The sequence below is a fragment of the Erinaceus europaeus genome, chromosome 19, assembly GCF_950295315.1.
Source record: "Erinaceus europaeus chromosome 19, mEriEur2.1, whole genome shotgun sequence".
Lineage (NCBI taxonomy): Eukaryota > Metazoa > Chordata > Mammalia > Eulipotyphla > Erinaceidae > Erinaceus > Erinaceus europaeus.
The window spans coordinates 15452822-15469240 of NC_080180.1; the positions used below are offsets into that span (position 1 = coordinate 15452822).

The window sequence follows — 16419 nt, forward strand, 5'->3', positions numbered from 1 at the left end:
TTTGTTGCCCTGGTAGTTTCATCATTATTGTAGTCATTATTATCTCTGTTATTGATGTTGTTCGTTGTTGGATAGGACAGAGAGAAATGTAGAGAGGAGGGGAAGACAGAGAAGAGGACAGAAAGACAGACACCTGCAGACCTGCTTCACCACCTGTGAAGCGACTCCCCTGCAAGTGGGGAGACGGGGGCTTGAACCAAGACCCTTAAGCCAGTCCTTGTGCTTTGCACTATGTGCGCTTAACCCACTGTGCTACTGTCCAACCCCCAACAGTATTTTTAAAAAAATATTTTTATGTATTTATTATTGGATATAGACAGAGAGAAATTGAGAGGGGGAGGAGAAGATAGGGAGAGAGACAGAGAGACACCTGCAGCCCTGCGTCACCACTCATGAAGCTTTCCCCTGTGGGTGGGGACCAGGGGCTTGAACCCAGGTCCTTGTGCACTAAAATGTGTGAGCTTAACCAGGTGCACTACCACCCGGCCCTAACACTATCTTTTTAAAGAAAAGACTGATTTATGTATTCATTTATTCACTCAAGGTAGGAGAGGATATACAATGCTGAGCTTTGCACTAAAGACCTGATACTTTATCCGCTGCACCATCTCCCAAGCTGTAATAACACTCACTCCTCTCTCTCTCTACATATATATATATATATATATATATATATATATATATATATATAATCTTTTTATTGAGGAGGTTAATGCTTTACAATGCAGTCATTGACATGAGTATAATCCCCCCCCCTTTTTAAATGGTCTTAGTTTTTTAAAAAAATATTTATTTATTCCCTTTTGTTGCCCTTGTTGTTTTATTGTTGTAGTTATTATTGTTGTTGATGTCATTGTTGTTAGACAGGACAGAGAGAAATGGAGACAGGAGGAGAAGACAGAAAGGGGGAGAGAGAGATAGACACCTGTACACCTGCTTCACCGCCTGTGAAGCGACTCCCCTGCAGGTGGGAAGCTGGGGGCTCAAACCGGGATCCTTATGCCGGTCCTTGCACTTTGTGCCACCTGCACTTAACCTGCTGTGCTGCTGCTCAACTCCCACTTTTTTTTTTTTTTAAACCAGAGCACTGCTCAGCTCTGGCTTATAAGGTGGTACAGGCGGATGATCCTGGGGCTTTGGAGCCTCAGGCATGAGAGTCTCTGCGCATAACTGCTACATTACCTATCCATACCCATGAGTATAATTTCATTATGCACCAGGATAAAAATATCGCTTAACACAGGTTCTGGAGGTAGAAGAATAGTGATCCAAGTCCTGGCTTTATTACTTAGTACAGCACCAAAAGTATTTTACTCAATGCACTTTTATCTGTTTCATATATATATATATATAACAGAACCAGTAATGGGATATATCTATGGTAGTCAGTCTCCCACACAGCCACTAATGATTCTCATGTTCTGGTATTCACGTACTATAAGTACCTCCCAACACAAAATAAAGTTGATCTGCATAAGCGATAAAATATTCTGGAAATAAAAAACTGTGACCACTGAAGCTCTGTCATAAAAGTGTCTCTGACTAGTTCTTTCACTAATTAATAAATCTGGAAAAAGTTATCAGCTGCATGAGGATAGCTCAGTAGTCTATCAGTAAGGACTGAGGCCGCCAGGAACAGTCAACATCAACTCGCCAGTGAGTGAAGAGGGACATTCCAGGACAACAGATCTTCCACCTCGAGTCAAGCCTCAGATAAGTGTCCCAACTGCATCATAACTTCCTGTCTCTGCAGCAACTTCATAAACACCTTAGTGGTTACAATTCCAGTTTCTTGACCCCATAGAAATGAGGATATAACAAACATAGTATATATATACCACAACATTTTGAGAGCAGTTATGTAATTGGTAAGTAATATGCTACTTTTTTTTCTGCCTCCAGAGTTATCGCTGGGGCTTAGTGCCTACATTACAAATACACTGTTCCCGTGGCCATTTTTCCCCCGATATTTTGGACAGGACAGAGAGAAATTGAGAGGGGAGGGAAAGATAGAGAGGGAGAGGGAGAGACACCCGCAGACCTGCTTCATTGCTTGTGAAGCGATCCCCTGCATGTAGGGATCTGGGAGCTAGCACAGGTATCCTTATGTGAGTTTTTACATGTGCGCTTAACCCAGTGCACTGCCTGGCCCCCATTATAGTACCTACCACCCTGCCAAGAAAATTAATAAAAGTGCTTCAGAGAAGTAATTGCACATCATTAGTACTATATAAATGCACACTGCCACTACTAGGACAAATATAATGATAGCCATCATTATTAGAAACTCCTTATCCGATTACTGATATCCTACCAAGGGACAAGTTAAAAGGTATATTATCTACTTCTTCAGAATTATGTATTTCTGGGGAGCAAGTAGACATGTTATATAAAACTGTAAGTGTAAACATTAACATTTCCCTAGAAATTCTATTAGATAATCACACAAGGTTACTATCACATAAGTTTACAAAAACCTCCTCCACCACTTAGTAGTTTTAAATTTATTTATATTTTTTGGGGGGGAGGCCAGGTGGTGGAAAACCTGGTTAGGCACTCATATTCCAGTGCACAAGGACCCAGGTTCAAGCCCCTGGTCCCCACCTGCAGAGGGAACGCCTCAGAAGTGGTGAAGCAGGGCTGCAGGTGTCTCTCTGTCTCTCTCCATCTGCCCCCCTTCAATTTCTCTGTTTCTGTCCAATAATAAATAAATAAATAAATAACAGAATTTCCAAGGGCCGGGCAGTGGCACACCAGGTTAAGCACACATAGTATGAAGTGCAAGGACCTGTGCTAGGTTCTCAGTTCAAGCCCCTGCTCCTCACCTGCAGGGGGGTCACTTTACAAGCGGTTAATCAGGTCTACAGGTGTCTATTTTTCTCTCTCCCTCTCTGAAAAGACACATGGTTCTTTTGAAGAATTGCAAGGTCAGATTTAGAACAAAAATCATGAAAATGGTGATAATGATAACCACAGTAGCAATCTAACAAGTGGTTTTAATATGTCAATATGTTAACACGTAGTATATATCATATGTCACAATAATGTGTAACATTGGAAATACTAATTTACCGGGCCCGGTGGTGGTGCATCTAGTTAAGGACACACACTATAACAGTGCGCAAGGACCTACCTTCAAGCCCCTGGTCCCCACCTGCAGGGGGAAAGCTTCACAAGCAGAAATGCAGGTGCTCCTCTGTCTCTCTTCCTCTCCATCTCCCTCTCCCCTCTCAATTTATCTCTGTATCTATCCAACAATTAATAAATACATCTTAAGAAAGATTTAAAAAATAGAAATTAATTTCCATGATAGGATGGAGACAGAAAAATACATTACTAAACTTCTCCCTACTCTGCCTGCCCTGCAAGGTGGGAATACACCCCAGTGGTACAATACCAAGAAAAAGGGGAATTCACTATTTTTTTCTATTACTTTATTTTACCAGAACACCGATTAGCTCTGGATTATGGTGGTGCAGGGCACTAAACCTGGAACTTGGGAGCCTCGGGCATGAGAGTCTGTCTGTCTCTCTCCCTAGCAATTTTTTATTTTTAGATAAAGATAAAATTAAATCTTGAGGAACTGAAAAATCACAACTGAGAAAACAAACTGAAAAAATGATAACTGTGTCCATCAAAATTACTAATTGCCTATGGTTTCAAGACATCACAAACTTCTTCAATAAACACACTTTCAAAAAAATTACTGGAAATAACTTATCTCAGCTAAATAACATTTATCGTGGTGATTTTAAAAACTAGCTCCTACTACACAGATTGCCTTATTTCTCACTCCTGATCAAAGTTAATATTCCCAGGAAGGAAATAATATATTCTGATTCTTCAGTATTAGTCTCTGATTTCCTCTACAGAATAGTTTGATAGTTCCCACAAGGACTGACACCACTAAAAGTTGTTATATTAAAATATTTAGAGACTTGATCATGAGTAAAGAAAGATAGCAATGTGCTACTTAACTTATTCATAAAATCATATGCATTATCTTCTATCAGAAATGTTTTTATTCGGGAATCAGGCGGTAGAGCAGTGGGTTAAGCACAGGTGGCACAAAGCTCAAGGGCCGGCTTAAGTATCCCAGTTCCAGCCCTCAGCTCCCCACAAGCAAGTGGGTCGCTTCACAGGTCTTCAGGTGTGTCTTTCACTCTCTCTCTCCCTGTCTTCCCCTCCTCTCTCCATTTCTCTGTCCTATCCAACAACAACGGCAATAATAAAAGCAACAAGGGCAACAAAAGGGAATAAATAAATAAATACATATGTCAAAAAAAGAAAAATATTTATAAAGAAAAGAAATGTGGCTTTCTCTCCTCTCCTCTCCTCTCCCGGATCAACTAGGAATACCGAAGGAGACCACCCGGACCGAAACAGGACAGGACTAGAATGACCACAGAAACCCAGTAAATCACCCGTGAGTACAAACACGCGTGGCTGGTGACAGAGAGGAGAGAGGGGCCTAAGGAGAGATTAAGTGACTGCTAACAGTTCGACAGTTTGTCAGTGGAGACACCACCTCCAGTCTGCTCCACCAACAAGGGGACAGCTGAAGGGAGGAAAGGACTCCCCAGAGACACACCAAGTACAACTCTGAGTCTCCATTGCTACTACCCTCAGAATCTGGAGCAGCAACAGGGAGGGACACCAGGGCACAGAGATCTAACCGGGAAACTCAGGAGAAGACCTATACCTCGGTGGCATAGCTGAAGGGCTGTGAAAGTCTCTTTGCATAACCACTGGATTATCTCTGCCACACCCTGCTTTATCTCTTGGTCAAGAGTCATTGATTAAGCCAAGAAGCCTATTGATAGTTTAAAAGCCCTCAGGCTACCATAGCCTACAGGGGAAAAAAAAAAGGCTTTTACACCACTGAACTCCAACTCAGGGATTGAAAAAACTGTTAACTTATATAAAATGGTTAAAACAACAAGAAAAAATAATGGAGACTCGAACCAGGACAAGAGTCCAGCTAAAAGTCCTCCAGAGGGCGAAGCACAAAACAACGAGTTCAACATCCAAACATTAGCTAAGGAAATAATAACAGGAGTGAGTAAAGAATTTGAAAAAATTGTAATCAGAACTGCAGGAACAACAAATGAGAATATGGAAGAAAATTCTAATAATCTCATGGTTATTAGAGAGCTGAAAGCTGAAATTGCTGAGCTAAGAAGGCAACTAGCTGAACAAGCTAAAACAGTATCAGAGCAGGGCAACAAAATAGATGAACTCCAGAAAGCAGTAGAGGGCAGAGAGAATAGAATCAATGAGGCTGAAGACAGAATTAGCAAGATTGAGGATGAATTAGAGACAACTAAAGAAGAAGTAAGAGATCTCAAAAAGAGATTAAGAGATGCTGAAAACAACAACAGAGTCCTATGGGATGACTTCAAAAGAAACAATATACGCATTATTGGCTTACCAGAGGAAGAAAGAGAAGGGGAGGAAGAAAGCGTTCTCCAGGCCATAATAGTTGAAAATTTCTCTAGTCTAGACAACACCAAAGACATAAAGATTCAAGAAGCCCAGAGGGTCCCAAACAGAATTAACCCAGACCTAAAGACACCAAGACATGTCATACTTAGATTGGAAAGGAATAAGGATAAAGAAAGGATCCTCAAGGCTGCAAGAGAAAAACAAAGAGTCACCTACAAAGGAAAACCCATAAGATTAGCAGCAGACTTCTCCATACAAACACTACAGGCCAGAAGAGAATGGCAAGATATCTATCGAGTGCTCAATGAGAAAGGCTTTCAGCCAAGAATACTATATCCTGCTAGATTGTCATTCAGACTAGATGGAAGCATCAAAACCTTCTCAGACAAGCAACAGTTGAAGGAAGCAACCATCACCAAGCCTGCCTTGAAAGAAGTTCTGAAAGGTTTCCTATAAACAACCAGACCACCACAAATAGAACATATATCAAAACACTCTAAAACTCTACAAAAATGGCGTTAAAATATCTTCAATCTTTGATATCAATAAATGTGAATGGCCTGAATTCACCTATTAAAAGACACAGAGTAGGAAGATGGATCAGAAAACACAACCCAACAATATGTTGTCTACAGGAAACTCACCTAACGCAACAAGACAAACACAGACTTAAAGTGAAAGGATGGAAAACTATCATTCAAGCCAATGGCCCACAAAAAAGGGCAGGAACAGCTATTCTCATATCTGACATGATAGACTTTAAAATACATAAGATTAAAAAAGATAGGAATGGACACTACTTAATGCTCAGAGGATCAGTCAATCAAGAGGACTTAACAATTATTAATATCTATGCACCCAATGAGAAGCCATCTAAATACATCAAACTTCTACTGAAAGAGCTACAGCAATATATTAACAGTAACACAATCATAGTAGGGGACTTCAACACCCCACTATCTCAACTTGACAGATCATCCAGGAAGAAAATCAGTAAAGACATAAGGGAGCTAAATGAAGAGATAGATAAACTAGAACTATTGGACATTTTCAGAGTCATTCATCCCAAGAAACTGAAATACACATTTTATTCAAATCCACATGGATCATTCTCAAGGATAGACCATATGTTAGGCCACAAAGACAGCATCAGCCTATTCAAGAGCACTGAAATCATCCCAAGCATCTTCTCAGACCACAGTGGAATTAAACTAACACTTAACAATCAACAAAAGATTAGTAACAGTGCCAAAATGTGGAGGCTCAACAGTACACTTCTTAACAACTTCTGGGTCAAAGAGGAAATCAAGGAAGAAATCAAAATGTTTCGAGAGTTCAATGAAAATGAAGACACAAGCTATCAAAATATTTGGGACACAGCTAAAGCAGTCCTAAGAGGGAAGTTCATAGCTATACAAGCACACATTAGGAAACAAGAAAAGGCACAAATAAACAGCCTGATTGCACATCTTAAAGACCTAGAAGAAGAACAACAAAGGAACCCTAAAGCAACCAGAAGGACAGAAATTACTAAAGTTAGGGCAGAAATAAATAACATTGAGAATAGGAAAACCATACAAAAGATCAATGAAAGTAAATGTTGGTTCTTCGAAAGAGTAAACAAAATCGACAAACCTTTAGCCAGACTCACAAAACAAAAAAGGGAGAAGACCCAAATAAATTGGATAGTAAATGAAAGAGGAGATATCACAACAGACACTGCAGAAATTCAACATATCATGCGAGGCTTCTATGAACAACTATATGCCACCAAGTTAGAGAACCTGGAAAAAATGAATGATTTCCTAGATACCTACCAACTTCCAAAACTAAGTAAAGAGGAAGTGGATAACATGAACAGGCCCATCACAGCTAATGAAATTGAAACAGTTATCAAAAATCTTCCCAAAAATAAAAGTCCTGGACCAGATGGTTTTACAAATGAATTCTACAAAACTTTCAAAGAAGAACTAATACCTCTACTTTTAAAAGTCTTCCAGAAGATTGAACACACTGGAATACTCCCTGCCAGCTTCTATGAAGCCAACATCACCCTGATACCAAAAGCAGACAGGGACACAACCAAAAAAGAAAACTACAGACCAATATCTCTGATGAACATAGATGCGAAAATATTGAACAAAATTCTAGCCAACCAGATATAGCAGTATATCAAAAAGATTGTTCATCATGACCAAGTGGGGTTTATCCCAGGCATGCAAGGTTGGTTTAATATACGTAAATCAATCAATGTGATCCACCACATCAACAAAAGCAAGACCAAAAACCACATGGTCATATCAATAGATGCAGAGAAAGTCTTTGACAAAATACAACATCCCTTTATGATCAAAACACTACAAAAAATAGGAATAGATGGAAAATTCCTGAAGATAGTGGAGTCTATATATAGCAAACCTACAGCCAACATCATACTCAATAGTGAAAAACTGGAAGCATTTCCCCTCAGATCAGGTACTAGACAGGACTGCCCACTATCACCATTACTATTCAAAATAGTGTTGGAAGTTCTTGCCATAGCAATCAGGCAGGAGCAAGGAATTAAAGGAATACAGATTGGAAGAGAAGAAGTCAAACTCTCCTTATTTGCAGATGACATGATAGTATACATGGAAAAACCTAAGGAATCTAGCAAGAAACTTTTGGAAATCATCAGGCAATACAGTAATGTGTCAGGCTATAAAATTAACATTCAAAAGTCAGTGGCATTCCTCTATGCAAATACTAAGTTAGAAGAAATTGAAATCCAGAAATCAGTTCCTTTTTCTATAGCAACAAAAACAATAAAATATCTAGGAATAAAAAAAAAAAAAAGAAAAGAAATGTTTTTATTCCCATGAACAAATATACAATCCCTTGTTGTAATTAAGTAAATAACATGTTTGCTGCCTAGATGCAATAATTCACAAATAACATCTTTCTTTTTCCCCCTCTTTTTCTCTCTCTCTGGAGTTAAGGTGCTGGGCACTCACACTGTTCGCAGACTACTCTCTCATTCATGAAGAGAAACAGCAGGAGAGATACTGCAGAAGCAGAATTTCCCTCAGTGCTAAGACACTCCCACGCGGTTCTCTCATGTGGTTTGAACCTGAGTAGCACATAGCAAAACACACGTCCGGCCTATTGAGTCTCAAGCCACACAGACTTTGGCATGGCATTAATCACAATGAGTTAAACTTTGTAGGAGTAAAAAGTAAAAGGACAAATGACTTATAAATAAATGGAAACAACTGTCCTACCAATCTTACCTTATAACTAATATTATATGTCTCCATAAGAAATAAATTTAAACTTATGGATGCAAATACTATTAATAAAACTTTACCCTACTTTATGTTATATCCAGCTTAATTTTTTTCCATTGATCTATTTATAATATTTTGTTTCTTATTGAATAGAGACAGGAATTGAGAAGGGAGGGGGGTAGAGAGAGGTAAAGAGCCAGAGACACCTGCAGCACTGTTTCACCACTTGCAAAGCTTTCCCCCTGCAGGTGGGGACCAAGGGCTTGAACCTAGGTCCTTGCACACTGTAATGAGTGTGTGCCACAACCTGCCCACCCCTTTTTTTAACCAGAGCACTCCTCAGCTCTGATTTATGGTGGCACTGGGAACTGAATCTGGGACTTTAGAGCCTCAGATATGAGAGTCTATTTGCATAACCATTATGCTGTCTATCCTTGCTCCCGTGTCCTAATTTTAATATAAATTATTTCTAGTTTAATAATAACAAGTTCATTATACATACATCTTTTGTATCTACTCTCATCTGATATTTGCCTACTTTTCACACTTACTTTAATGGGTGCCCATTACTTTATACACTGTGTGAGGCTCTTATTTCCTGATGAAACCATCACAATTATGTAAACAATTACATCAGACGTTAACTGATGCCTCCTTCCTTTCTGGATTTCTGTATACGTACCTTTCATCATTTTAAAACAGAAATGCTTTCATGTTTATATTTATTACCAAGCAATTCCCAACATTAAACACCAACCTGGCATTATTAAAAAGTGTGATCTAACTCAGTTTTTTTTTCTAAAGAAAAGAATATTGCAGAAGAAACAATGATGGATGCTTCTTAATTTAAATTTCAGATGCTTATTTCTCTATTACTCTTCCCTAAAATTCATTTTCACCACAAATGAATTGTGACGGAATATTGTCTGTATCTTTGAAAGCTGTTTTATATATTTTTGCATACTTTATTTTTTAGTGCTATATCTAAATATGTTATTGGATCTTTTTAAGTTTGTATAACTTATATTCATTCCACATGCCTTAGTAATCAGATACCAAGTAGAGCATGATCAATAAAGATATATTACCTAACAATATTCTAAAGTTAAATGAACACCTGTGCAACGGCTGTTATAACTCTTATTAGATGTTAGGATACACAAAAGAGAGATGACCATTGCAATCATGAAATTATTTCTTGTCTTCTGGATCTCGCTCAATTGACTATTAAGTCTACAGGATAGATGTAAAATGATTCGTGAATCTATTCTCACTCCCCATTTCTATTATCACCATTCTGTCTCAATCTCTCAGTCTCTCACTTGAACAACTCTAACAGCTTTCTAAATAATCACCTCTATGAAGTACTTTCTGTTATTTTTCACTACACTTCACTTCCCACGGACTTACTTTTAAAACTTATTCCTCTATCTAGAACTTTCATTAGTTTTGTTATTTCTCAACAACAGTCTAGTTTTTAGTAAATCTAATTCACTATCACATAATATAAGCACATGCATATGTAATGTGTGTGCACATAAAGTTACTATATGATCTATCAGGTAGTGCTAGATTATAAAAATGTTCCATTCATAATAATTATAATCACCACATGCTAGACATCCTATTAGGATTTCATTCTTTGGGAACTAAAATTGTACTTTAACATTCTTTTAACTATAAAATAATTACTACAGGGATGGGGATTTATATTTGTATTTAGATTAAACCATGGAAACTTTAATCATGTATAAAAGGTTCATCAGACTGATTTATTAAGCAATGTCTATTGAGACTAGAATATTAATATAAAATCATGGGTACTGATACAGATGAAGGGTTATCAGGTGAATCAATATGTTTATATCTGAACTTTTATGTAGAAAGATAGGCTCAGTTGGAGTGATTTTTTTTTAGAGCATAACTCACTGATTATTAAAGGATGAGAAAGAGAGAGAGAGTTCAAATAAACAGCTAGCTCATCTTGTCCTACCTCTACCTTTTGAATGAAAGAGAATGTAAAACTGCTCACAGCAGAATTCAATAAAAATGTTTGAATGAGTACATGGAGTGAAAGAGGATTATCTTCTTCATTAAAAAAGAAAAATCTAAAAACATTGGGGAAAACACTGGTTTAAGACACTTGGCAAATTCTTAAAACAGAAGACGTAGTTTCATTCAGTGTAAAGGACCATAACATTGAGTCTTTTGGGGGACTGGGCGGTAGCGCAGCGGGTTAAACACACATGGTGCAAAGCTCAAGGGCCTGCTTAAGGATCTCAGCTCCCCACCTGCAGGGGGATCACTTCGCAAGCCTTGAAGCAGGTCTGCAGATGTCTTTCTCTCCTCCTCTCTGTCTTCCCCTCCTCTCTCGATCTCTCTCTGTCTTATCCAACAACAACAACAGCTATAACAACAATAACAACCACAACAAGGGCAACAAAATGGAAAAAATAGCCTCCAGGAGCAGTGAATTCATAGTGCAGGCACTGAGCCCAGCAATAACCCTGGAGGCAGAGAGAGAGAGAGAGAGAGAGAGAGAGGAGTGAAAATTTGAGTCTTAAAAATACACATCCAGGGGAGTAGGGCGGTAGCACAGCGGATTAAGCGCACGTGGCGCAAAGCGCAAGGGCCGGTGTAAGGATCCTGGTTCGAGCACCTGCTCCCTATGTGCAGGAGGGTTGTGTTTCACAGGCAAAGAAGCAGGTCTGCAGGAGTCTTTTTCTTCCCTTCCTCTCTCCATTTCTCTCTGTCCTATCCAACAACGACGATGACAACAAGAATAATTACAACAATAAAACAACAAAAGGGAATAAATAAATAATATTTTTTAAAAATTAAAAATATATACATCTAGAAGCTGGGCAGTGGCATACCTGGGAGAGTGTATATGTTATAATGTGCAAAGATCCATATTCAAGCCCCTGGTGGCCACCAGCAGGGGGAGCTTCGCTAGTGGTAAAGAAGCGCTGCACCACGCGTCTCTGTTTCTTTTGCCCTATGTCCCCCCCTTCCCTCCCCATTTCTCTGTTTCTATACAATAATAAATAAGTTTTAAAAAATGAAATATGCAGCCTATAGGAATATCACTTTTTAAAAAATGGTTTTACTGAAATAACACTGTTTTCTGTAACATTAGGAATCCTATTTAGACTACACTATGTTCACCATGAAAAGTTAAGTTTGTAGCTTTCACCATAATAATTAACTGCCTTTACATAATTGTCCTCACTTTCTTTTGGTACTCAGTATTTTGTTCAATTTTAATAAGGAAAAAGCAAATATAACACATAAAATGACAAAATTTAATGCAGAATTTTAAAATTGAGAGAACAATTATTATTTGTATATAAACAGATGCTCTGGAATTATTCCTCTATCGATAAAAATGCTATTATAGTATGTAGCAGACTGTCACTCTTGGGAACAGTACTGAGGTGTGTGTATGTGTGTGTGTAAACAGATGGAGAATGGAGAATGTCAGCATTGAGGGTGTGTGTGTGTGTGTGTGTGTGTGTGTGTGTGTGTGAGAACAGATGGAGAATGGAGAATGGCAGCAATGTTATACCCCCCAGATCATGCTAGCATGGAAGATCCCTTATGTTAGGTGGTCCCTGAAGACCCTCACAATTAGATGAAAGTCTAAGATCAAATATTTCCATCTATAAAGAGAGAGAGAGAATTCTAAAAGATTTGATATTTAATCATTTAAAAACACAGGCATGCTAAGCATTATGTTCTTAAGTAGGCTGTAGGAAAGAAGTTTAAAATGATGTCTACGTGGGTGTTAGATGGGAAATGAAGACATTATTCAACATGAAAACCTCACACCTCACCATTTGGTGAAAGTCAGGACTTGCATTCACATATGTTATTTAAAAAACAGCTGAGAGAATTTCCAATATTTATATCACTAGGAAATATTTTTCTACCCTATTTTCTGTGTAGGAAAAAGTGAGGTATTAGATTGTCTGATGTTCCAGAAAAAAAGTAGATAGTAACTAAACTAAAATAAGTTCATTTTTTTCCAAACAAACTATGTCTCCAATATGTATGTGTATATATTAAACAATATTGCTTTTATTCTGATGCTCCTTAATATCAACAGAAAGATATGTTTATATAACACGGTCAACAGCATTGCTGCTTTGGTCTATAATTTAACTTTTACTGCAATTGAATTCTTTTTTAAACTTTTCAGAACACCTACCACTCTAGAATAATGATTCATTCTTCTAGTCATGTTTAAATTGTAAAATAAGACGTATTTCATTCAGTTAGCATTTTACTATGAGGAATGATTTCTGTCCTCATTCACAAATTGAAATTCAAATGCTATCTTATTAAACAGCATAGTCAACTATGAAAAATGAAATTCACACAGACTTCATGACTCTTTACAAATTAATTTCGACATTCTTTATTAACTGTGGGTGGTAGTTTTTTAGTTGGACATTTATGTCTTTTTACATCTGTGTAAGTGGAAGTAGAACTTTTAGAGGACCCAACAGTTAAGAGGAAATTAGTTGACAAAGGAAAAGGAATTGAAAATTCACAGGTGACTTAGCACTTTATTTGGGAAATGAGAATAGTGTCGATCTGAGTTTAGCAATTAATTTACTCATGTAACATTGATTCCTCTCCCACTGGTTTTCTGAGTAATTTCAGCCACTAAAGAGCAACAGCAAACTTTTTAAAGATTCAATTGCCTAACTGGAGAACACAGTTTATTTTCTAAGTTCAGTCAAAGTTTTTCAATAAATGAGTTCTCTTCCTAGTAGAGTATACCCCCCCCCCATCTGCTTTGCTTTAAAAATGACTTTTTTGAAATTCAGAGCGCAGGGAAAAAAGTGAGGTTAGTTCTTACTCTGATTAATTGGGGAGGGGGCTATAAAACATATTTGAAAATAGAACTATGATATTTTTTTGCCTTTTTCTTCTTGTTCTACCACAAAAGGCAACAACTTATAAAGGACTTCATAATGTGGAGAGCTAATCATTTCTTCATGTGACTTCAGATCAAATATTTGACCCTTGGAGGGGCTTCAGTAGACTTGAAGTTAACAAAGAATTGTAGATGCTGGGGGGGCAGGAGGCTGAGCACAGAAGTTACCAGGCACAATGACCCAGATTGGAGCCCTTGCTTCCCTCCTGCAGAGGGGACACTTCATAAGCAGTGAAGCAGATCTTCAGGTGTCTATCTTTCTCTCTGCCTATCTTTCCCTACTGTCTCAATTTCTCTGTATTATTATATAAACCAAGAATAATAATAAGAAGAACAACAACAAAAAGGCTCCAGGAACAGTGGAATCAGAGTGTCAGCACTGAGCCCCGTGATAACCTTAATGGCAACCAAAAACAAACAAAAAACAAGATGTTGTGGGAAAAAAATGCCATGTGTCACAGTTATGGAGCACTGCCACTATTTCTCCCTATGTTTTAGCATGAAATGATATTTTTTTAATGGAGACAGAGAGGAAAAGAGAGTGAGAGGGTGAAGCAGATCACAGAATATAGGCTTTCTTCAGTGAGGTGAGGAGAGAGAGTGAGAGGGTGAAGGAGATCACAGAATACGGGCTTTCTTCAGTGAGCTGGGGACCTGCTTGAAGCAGGGTTGCCTGAATGTATGGCAGTACACTATGCAAGTGAGCTACTTCCCCAGTCCAGTTGGCAATGTTTTCCAAATGTATTCCTCACTGGAAAAGAGATTTAACATAAACACAATGACATTATCACTCTACAACTTTACCTCAGGAATAGACAAAATGTAACCCCACAGAAAGAGCCCTTTAGAATGGACAATATTATGCAGCTATCAAGAACCATGAACCCACCTTCTCTGACCCATCTTGGACAGAGCTAGAAGGAATTATGTTAAGTGAGCTAAGTCAGAAAGATAAAGATGAGTATGGGATGATCCCACTCATCAACAGAAGTTGACTAAGAAGATCTGAAAGGCAAACTAAAAGCAGGACCTGACCAAATTGTAAGTAGGGCACCAAAGTAAAAACCCTGTGGTGAGGGGTAGACATGCAGCTTCCTGGGACAGTGGGGGGTGGGAGTGGGTGGGAGGGATGGGTCACAGTCTTTCCGTGGTGGGAATGGTGTTTATTTACACTCCTAGTAAAATGTAGTCATATAAATCACTAGTTGATTAATATGAGAGGGGGAAAATTAATTGTATGTCTCGAAGTTTTTAAAACACAGACTGAGTCTTTTTAATATATAGGCTGTGTATTTGATATGCGGACTCTCTCAAAAGCCTAGATCAAGTAGATCAGAAGCAACCAATAGCACAGCTATATACAAGATACTGGGTATTGTACAGCAAACCCTAACAAAAGGACGTTTCAAAGTTAACCTAATTACCAAATAATGTGATGATAACATTAACTATCGATTGTCTTTTTGAACCCTAAGACAGCAGGAACCTCACATCTTCACTATAGAGCCTCTACTCCCCCCAGTCCTGGAACCTTTGGATAGGGCCCACTTTCCCATATGCCTCTCCCAATACTTATCAAATAAGTATTGGGATCTATCTATCGCAACCTAATCAACACAATGATTGCCACCTCAACATGCTTCAGCTCAGACTGTGTCCAGAGACTTCACGTGTGGAATGACAACCCTTCAGCTTCATAACTCGGGTGAGACCTTTCCTTTCATGGTATTCTCTAATTCCATCCCAGGTGGTTCACTTTCTAACAAAGTCCCAAAACCTAGATATACACCAGTTTCTGTGAGAAAGAGAGAGCATATGTTCACACGTATCCATAAACTACTGCAAAGTATATACCTGAAAGCAGAAGTACACTAGAGTTTGCAGTGAGTACCCCCCTAACACTTACTCTCCACTAATCCAAGCTTTGGGTCCATGATTGCTCAACAATTTGTTTGGCTTTGTATGTTAACTCTCTTTTCAGCCACCAGGATCCAGATGCCATCAGGATGCAGGCCAGGCTTCCCTGGACTGAAGACCCCACCAATGTGTCCTGGAGCTCCGCTTCCCCAGAGACCCACCCTACTAGGGAAAGTGAGAGGCAGACTGGGAGTATGGACCGACCAGTCAACGTCCATGTTCAGCGGGGAAGCAATTACAGAAGCCAGACCTTCCACCTTCTGCAACCCACAATGACCCTGGGTCCATGCTCCCAGAGGGATAGAGAATGGGAAAGCTATCAGGGGAGGGGGTGGGATGTGGAGATTGGGTGGTGGGAATTGTGTGGAGTTGTACCCCTCCTACCCTATGGTTTTGTTAATTTATCCTTTCTTAAATAAAAAAATAATAAAAATTAAAAAAAAGAAAGGACAGTATCATAAAAGAGCATTGGAATCAGTCACTGGAAGGACCAAACTAGTGAGTCTGAGCTGACATTGGAAGAAAGAAGATGCAACGACCCACACAAATGGCAATCGCTATCAAGGCAAACGTAGTGAGAATTTTCAAGAGCAGCTGTAAGTTTATACATATACGTGTGAAGAGCTTGGAAACAAAGGATAAGAGTCCTGAACTAGCCTAAGTCAACATGGATCAAGAGCATGGCAGGTCCAGCACACTACTGCAAGTCAACTATTTTATGGTCTTCAACAACTTTAATTAAAGATAACTTATTTTTTTTTTAAAGTCCTTTGTTTGAATTCCCCTAAAACTTAACGAGTAACAACCAGCTATTTCCTAAAAGCCTTCCTGGAAAAATAAACAATT

At 38.6% G+C, this 16419-nt stretch overlaps 1 protein-coding gene across 5 annotated transcripts in view; it reads right to left on the reverse strand.

Annotated features, from left to right (window-relative positions):
• Window positions 1–16419, reverse strand: part of KCNT2 (potassium sodium-activated channel subfamily T member 2) — a 432524-nt gene that overhangs the window by 140626 nt on the left and 275479 nt on the right. The gene's annotated exons all lie outside the window — the stretch shown is intronic.